Source organism: Atta colombica, unplaced genomic scaffold, assembly GCF_001594045.1.
Source record: "Atta colombica isolate Treedump-2 unplaced genomic scaffold, Acol1.0 scaffold1, whole genome shotgun sequence".
Classification (NCBI taxonomy): domain Eukaryota; kingdom Metazoa; phylum Arthropoda; class Insecta; order Hymenoptera; family Formicidae; genus Atta; species Atta colombica.
The window spans coordinates 356,927-365,966 of NW_017259183.1; positions in this window are offsets into that span (position 1 = coordinate 356,927).

The window sequence follows — 9,040 nt, forward strand, 5'->3', positions numbered from 1 at the left end:
ACACGCACGCACACGCACACACACACACACACGCACACACACACACACACACACACACGCACACGCACACGCACGCACACACACACACACACACGCACACGCACACGCACGCACACACACACACACACACACACGCACGCACGCACGCGCACACACACACACACACACACACACACACACACACACACACACACACATACACACACAGATGTATATAAAGTGAATATTAGGCATTGTACAAAAGCATCACAAGGCCGAATAATAGACAAAGTGATACATATCCTGATAAGAATCGTAGTTCGTCCCTCGCTCATATTGTCATGCCACGCTTGACTGTGTTGATAGATCGAGTACCATTTCAATCATTCGCTTTGAAAACGATTTCCAAGTACCTCTTCACGGACATAAATAAAATTTCACGAAGGCACATGCTTTACAGGGTAGTTATCATGTTGAGCCATTGCGCATGATGGCGCATAAAAGACGTAAAACTAAATGAAATGTAAAATGGAACTCGATTATATCATCGATATATATTCTCTACTATGAGAGCATACAATCTCGAATTTGCATCTTTTAATTTTAAAGCATTGAATGATAATAGCAAAAACAGTCTGATGCAATTAACAGAATTATATTTCGATCTTTTTCGCCAACTTGGAATCCTATTTTGCACGGATAATCGGAATTCGCATTGATTCCTCGTATCAATTTAGCGTTTCTAGCATTTCGAGTAGCTGCCGAAGTGCCATCGCCGACTGTGTAAATTCCCTCGTCTGTGCAACTGTGCCGTATTTACGACGTTATGTCCGAATTGATTTGTCAGAGGGACGGGTGGGACTGAAGAGTGGCACCTAAGCAAGAGAGTGTGTCGAAGGGTCGTCTATACGGTTAAATCTCCTATACGATAGGAGTTCCAAAGGGAGTTGGCGGTAGCGCACGGTCTGCGACTCCGAGAGGACTTCAAAATCGAGCAGCTTCCCGCGGGAGTTTGGCCCTCAGCCCCTCCATGTTCTCTCCTCCGTATCTATACCGTCGCTTACTCCTGCTGTGAAGCTTCAGCAGACGAGCGTGTACACGAACATGTGGACTCATCATCATCAGGGTGCTGCGATATTCGAATGTACTGACCATCATACGCGGATCCCACACAGCCGCATCTTTCCTTTTTGCTCTCATTAAGCTCTCGTTCCTTCGTGAGCTCAGCCGCCAATCATTTCGTTCGTACCCTGCGTCCACTAACTGAGTGTAGCCTAATTACGAATGTCCGGAGGGTTTGATTCATCTTTGATGGAACGAAGGCCTTCCTTACCCTTTCCTTGTACTATTATGTTACGATAAATACTTACATAGAAACACATTTCGAAACTCGTTCTGAGTCATCTTTCGATACCATTCCGAAAACATTGCATTATATGCCAATATTCCAAAAATGCAATATTAGTAACCAAACCCTGGCTGTTTTTATGTTCTTCTAGGCAAGGGATATAATAAATATACATCCTTTTTACAATCTACTTTGTATTTATTAATAATAAACGACCATAGAAGGAGTATTTTGTGAAAAATGATACATGCATCTGGAACGTAATATTATAAATTATAATAAAAATGACAGATTATACAGTTGAGTGGAAATAATATCTTGAGAATCAGTGCAATATTCTCGATTAATTTAAACGATATCTGAAAATTAATAATCATATCTCATCTAAGAAATCGAAACGAAGGCAAGGCATACGCATGGATCGTTTTATTCCCTAAACATATCGTCGTCGTTTGGCAGCGGAAGGCCATCTGGCGATTCTCTAACACCCACGAGCGGCTCATCGAAACCCTCGCGAGGTCTAATGATGTATAACGTAGCATTCGTTCACACTGATCATAGTTGTTACATTTACTCGCTATATTCGTAAGTTGGGGTCAAGCGTACGGTATCGTTGACCCCGCGTACAACAGAGCTCATTCGATCTCCGAAAATCGCTGACCCTCGCCCTTGATAATGCAATTATCGTTAGCGTTTGAGTTTAGAGAGCTTCACATATGTGCGTTCAATGATATTTCACCGAATTTGTCGTATTTTCTCAGCAACAAAAGTACTTCTTTTTCGGGAAAAGTTCGCGATATGTATTTATATTTATAAGCATATAGAAATGCTATTATTGAAGTAGCAACTGTAATATCAGTATAAAATGGTTTATATAATACATATGTATATTTTTGATTGATAAATCCAGAATATAATCATGTTCGTAAAATATTTTGATTGTATTTTTTCATAAAATTTAGATGCATTATATATTTCTGTACTTGACACAGAATGCTTTTCAGCAAGAAACATAGATGACATAGTCATTACATCTTGTTTGCAAATATAATATTAAACGAAAATGACATGATCACTGTGTTACACTGTGTTACTTGCTGGAAAGTACCAATAATCAGTCGAAGCTCTTGTTTTGTGCTCATGTGTGTATAGTAAATATAGGAAATAATATTTCGTTTCTCTTGAAACTCTAAAAAAAAAATAAAATAAATGTCTTGATTCTTTATATGAAAGCATTCTTTATATGAAAGCAATCGATTTTTATGATATTGACGCTTTCTAAAATAGCCGTTACTAAATCGTATTAATTTATCGTTTCCGTGTTTATATTTTTGAACGAGAAAAGTATATTATGAGCATTTTAAAACAGACAAGATTTTAGACACATCTCCCATTTATGTAGAACGATATTCATAGTGAAGTTATGTATCTGTTTCTGTCTAACGTTTGATTTTCTTTGCAAACCGCTTGGCCGCAATTTTCAAGCTTCAACAACTTACGTCACGTGGAATTCATGTCATTAAAAACAACGATAGTATTCTCAGATTGAATTCATGGGAATTGGCAATATGGAGTCGCGATAGAGATTCGTGGAATAAAACGGCGAGATGAGAGAGGAGCTTCAGTATGTAACTCGACCACGTGTTTTTAATAATTGATAATCTACGTAGACGTTTGGAGAACTTGATCAGTTGTAGGTCCTGGAACTGTGGCATAATCGTTCCATTCTTTTTCATGGTTAAACATTACGTCGAATCGATGTATAATCTGAGTAAATGTTATACAATCATCTCATTAATAGTTATTTCAAATGAACAAAAAATATGTTAATTTTTACAATCTGCAATAGATTAGCTAACAAACTATATTCTCTAATAATTACAAAAATATTAAAATGTAAAATGTAAACGTGTCAATAGATTATTACATGAAACCCAGATGTGAATAAAAAGATAATAATAATAAGTTATTTCTTAATAAATATAATTATATGTAATTATATTTAAAGTAAATATAAATAAAATTTTATACATATTTTTAAAGAAATCAGAATCATGAAATTAGCAATATATAAAAATTTCTTAAAAGTATTAAAGTATTAAAAGTATTAAAGTATTATTATAGAATATTTTGAAACAGGCCTGTCTAATTTGAGGAGCCAAAATGCAAAGCCATCGACTATCAAAATATCAATGTGGGTAAAATTTCGAAGATTGTAAAGTGTTGATATGGGTCTGAGCGACGCTTATCAACACTTTTTTACAGTCCATGATCCATAAAATTTTACAAATTTTTTGCGTTGATGTAAGTTTTGCGTTTTGACTTCGGAACTAAAATTGGACAGGCCTATCTTAAAAATATAAGAAAGATTTGATTCATAATAGATAATTAACTGAAAATCAACAAAGGACAATTTTGAAAAAATTATCTATAGATATGGATTAATGCTAAAAGTAAATAATTTTATTTTTTGTAAACAAACAAATCCTATCGGATTAACGTTACTCTTGAATTAGACAGCAACGGTGATCGGTTAAAAGTTGTTGGACAGTACAATTGCGACGATGGTGAGCTTAAGCCCTTTCCACTGCTCGGTTGTCGTTAGTAATCGTTTTAATAGATGGACTATCGAGAAAGTTAAAATTGAACGGAAAGTGGTTGCCGTTAATCTCTTTTTCGAGTTTCTGTCATGGAATGAGATTTGTGTCGATGAGCTAAGAGTCTGCGTGCAAGGGGAAGTACTAGGTATGAGCAGATCTATACACACGTGCACGCATACCAAATCACGCAAGGACATGCGTGGATGGACTAACATACACGTATTGATGACGTGTAGCAGATATCGATGTGTGGTTTATGTGTGCCCATGCGAGTCGACAGGGTAGAGAGGTAGATTTAGGGTGGTAGACGAAACTTCTCCGCAGCCATTAGCCGCACACTCGCAAAGCCTCTATAACACGATTCATACATTTTCCTGGAGAATGAAAAACAGTATAGGTTTGGAAACAGTAAATCCAATCCTGAAACAATGACGGCAATGGCTGTCTGCTAAGTCACCAATCCTCTTACGTTTCTACCGGAAGATACTTCTTTTTACGTGCATTACTCTTTCATTATTTTTTATCAATAATGTTTGCTATAATCTATTTAATCACGTCAATTTTAATTAAAATTCGTATCTTTTATATTCTTGTCTTTTCTAAGTTTTTTAAACTTTTATTTGCATTGATTAAAAATACAATTAAATCATATAGGAACTTCCAGTACTATTAGGTATCGAAAGTTGCACGTGTTCAATATACTTTGCTTGTAGGAAGTAATAATCATTACATCAAAGTTATAACTTTATCAAAAATACATATCACCCGTATCACGTCGATGCTTCACTGGAGATCAAGGCAACATATTAAAAAAGTTTTCCTCATACAGCAGACTAGTTGATGTCCCCATGCAATACGCTTGCAACGATAATTCGCACGTTCGCGTGTACGTTAAGCGAGGACGGTAATACGGGGAACTAATTCCATGAGTTTATCTGTCTGCCGCAGTTCCAAACATTCGAATCGCGAGCATGCAGCAGCCTTTGCAGGGATAGATTGTAGTAGCAACGGCACAAGCTGTAACTCAACGAGGTGCACACGAAGATTTCAGGCCACTTTGCGTTCTTTCACACACAGTTTCTGTTTCTTTCTGACGGTGGAGACATAGGAGGAGACTTCAGTTAACGGCCATGCGGGACAACGGAGAAAGCATGGAGTGTGAGAAATCGATGAATGCGATCGAGAGGTAGCCGCGAGAGGTAAAACAAAATCGCAGACAATTCCTTAGCCGTCTGTGTTGCGTTTCTCTCACTCTCGCCATTTCTTCCTTTCTTTCGTTTCTTCTCCCTCCCCCCCTCTCTCTCTCTCTCTCTCTCACAGCAACTCCATCGAGTAATGGAGGTGGATAAGCTGTAGGAGGAAACGACAGGGGTTCTCTCGCCTTCACTCTCACTCTCTCTTTTACTCTCTCACTTCCACTCTCCCATGTATATATGCTTGTACATATAGCTATAAGCACCTATACATAGAGATATTCCTATCCTGCGCATCGCGGATCCCTCCATCTCCGCGCCTTCCCACTTGTACTCCCTCGCAAATCCCCTCTAGCATCCCTTTACGGATCCTGCCTTCGTTGGCTCCTAATTAAACATCCAACTCGCTCGAATCCCAAGTCGACTGGGCCGTCGATGTTCCGATATTAGTGCTCCGCTTCGCCGTCGTTTTGCCCTCTCCTCCCACTGTCATGCATCTACCCGCGTTTACTTTTATCTCGCACCTTTCTCCACATCCCTCGTTGTTCCTGGATCTTCTTCCCCCCTATAAAATCCCTATTCGTGTGCACAATGTAAGCCACGCTGTACGCCTTATAAACAGATTTCGACAAAGAAAAAGGAATAAATCGAGAATCGATAGCCACTAGTCCGAGAAGATTTCAGTTCATCCGGATTTATTGTGAAAAGAAATAACAGTCTATTACTGAAGAAAACATTAATTTTCTCATTCCTAAATTTTACGATTAATTTCAAATTAAACAATTATCGAAAAACTTTATTTGTTTGTAACAACAATGTAAGGAACAATCTATGCGATTCGTATACATTACATATTTTTACGTATAGTAATTACGTTTCTCTTTTTACACAACAAGTACACTAATATAAACAAAATTAAATTAACTAAGTTATCTTTATCGTTAGATGTAAAATAATAATTATTAAGAAATATTATTGTCATGTTTGTTAAAATTACATTTATTTTCCGGCATTAGTCTCCATACAATCCTATTGACAAAACGAAACTTTCAATCTTCTTCATGAAGTCAAATACGTTTGTAGTTAGTATGGTACATACGTAAAATTCCTTACCATCCCCTTTCGTCGCTAAATACGCGCTGCGCGGATGAAACATTCGGTGCATTATCAACAGCGAGGTAAGGATATACGCATGACAATGCAACGGCATGTACTTTGTCTGTAGTATTCAGTATACGTATACACGATAATGTAAAGTATACCTCTGGGATACCTTGCTCGAAACTGTCCAGAGTCCGAATCCACGTTATCCGGGGTTACCAGCAACAACGATGGCAGCAGCCACAAGCAGCAGCAGAAACAGCAGCACGCCAAGCATCTCAAACACGATCTTGTATTCCAAGCTGGTTGCACTGCTGGCAGCGCCTACGAGCGAGAGAATAGTCATTAACTAAATAACAGCCTGATCTCTAGCATCCACGTTCTCTCTCTGTCTCCCTTGACCCCACCTCACCCTACAGCCTTATTCTCATGCCCGTTCCACGCCATCCCTCTGATCTCGCAGAGGAGAAAGGAATGGAGGCTGAAAGGAAAGGAAAAGAGAAACGCGATCCACCTAGTCAGCCAACCAGACAGGAAACCACCCACCATCGCCAACACTACCACCATCTCCGCCGCCGCCACCAACGGTCATCCGTTCGCGAACCATCGGCTGGATGTTATCACCCGCCAAACGTTTTATAGCCAACGGCGCTTTTGCAGTTCTCAAATGACTTTTTTATTGAGCTCAAATCGATATACTCGACATTCTTCGCACCATCAGCCATGGCAGTTGTAACGACAATTTCACGATCACGATCATCATACGCGTGTTAATCGTATCTAATGTTTCTTCATCGTGTTCAAAGTTCCCATGTTATCTTAATACGATACCACGGGTAATCAAATACGAATTAAACGTTTATATAATGGCTGCGTCTCTACATAATGCGCATATCATTTTATTCTTGTTTAATATTCTGCGAACAACAAAGAAAAAATAAAACCTCATACATATATTATTATGCGTGTGCAACGGAATGCAGCCATTATTATCAAATTACTGTCACATTTAACTTGATATGACATTATTTTAGTATAGATATGAAACTTTAAAGTTAATTCAGTAGAATAAAAGCTGAAAACATTTTCAAAATCTGTTTATTAATTATATGTACATTATACAAAAATATTATAATTATATAATTTTCTTGCATATGTTATATATTTGTATAATAGCTAACATATTTACATTTATCATTTAAAGCAAAATTTTGTTTCGGATACATTTTTATATTTTTGTCATAAATTTAATATACACAAACTTATTTTAGTTAATCTGTTTAGTTTTATTAAAAACTTGTGTATGTACTTCTTATTCGTAAGACCGATCAAGGGGATCTGATGTCTACAATAACATTTCATAGGAAAATGTCAATGCATGACAAGTTCGCGTTTAGTGCAACATCACATATGGCAATAGCTAGCTGAGTACTGCTCAGCATTATACCTTTACGTGTCGTACGTCTACGAGCGCTAAGCTCTCCGTAGTAACGTGAGAAGTAGCGTTGGACGTTGTCGGATGAGGTGAAGAAGTAAAGAAAAAGCGCTAGAAGATATGGCCGGAGAAGAAAATACTGGCAGGCCGGCATGGCACAATGGCAGAGTTGCGCACGTTGACAATAAACACGTGCCAGTCATGTTTTTCTTCCATTTGCTTCCTCATAAATCCGACATAAAAGCCAGTAGATAAACAGTTAAAGTCTAGGCGCGCACGTTGACTCGATTCTCTCTTCTTCCTTGATGCTGCAAAGTACGAATTTCAGGGCCGAAGTGCCACTTTCAATGTATAATAAGAAATCTTTTTCTATATAATTCAAATAGCTTTTATATTATTTATTTGCTGACTCATTTTCATTCTTAAACTGTATTGTTAACTAAATATTCCAATTAAAATTATATACATTGACGTTTAAGCTCAACAATAAGTTGGCATAAAAAAGTAAAAATAAAGAAAATATATCAACTTATTTTATCTATTTTCCGATCGAAATCGTGTTCTCATTTCGATTAAAATTGTATGATATATCATTACAATCTTATATAATATATACATATTCGAAAAGTTCTCCAAAATGCAGAGCGATGAAACAAATAGTTTGCTGTTGAAAATGGGAGGTAAATCGAACAATTTTACGGCGGATAATTCAGGATGGATTCAGTCCAAATACATGTATTCCCGAGTGCACAAACGCGTACACAGACACAAGTGCCGAGACGAGTCATTTGGGTGATGTAAGCAGATCGAATGTTCTTCAACTAGTCAGACTTGAAAAGAGTAGGAGAAGGAAGGAAGAAAAACGAAAGAGAGAGCGAGGAAGAAAGTGCAAGCGAGAGAAGGAGCCGCGTGGGGTCGACAAGAGCCAGGGAATTCGCGGCGTATTTCCTCAGTACGGATTCACGGAGCGTTATGATTTGTACTCGCTCAGACTTCCGTCAATAATTTTACGGAAAATTTAACTCTAAACTTTCCACCAGCGTGTTTCACTCCTCCTACCTGCGTTGCTTTTCTTCACCCTTCGCCATACCCCCAATAATTCTCCGTGGACGATTCTCAACACTCGCGCGTTACGCAAAAACTTTCGGTTCATCTACTCCCCCTCGTCGTGTTCCCCCGCATGTTCATTCGTTCGAATAACTGAAATGTAATTGCTTCTGTAAGAATATCTTCACTATTGTCGAGTTTTATGCTCGATTAATTACTGTTCTGATTTTAAAACAATTGGCGATTGATAAGCGGATCACATGCGTAGAATGGCGTCTACAATGAAATTTTAAGTCGTAAAACTTAATATATATATACAATATATATATATGTATAT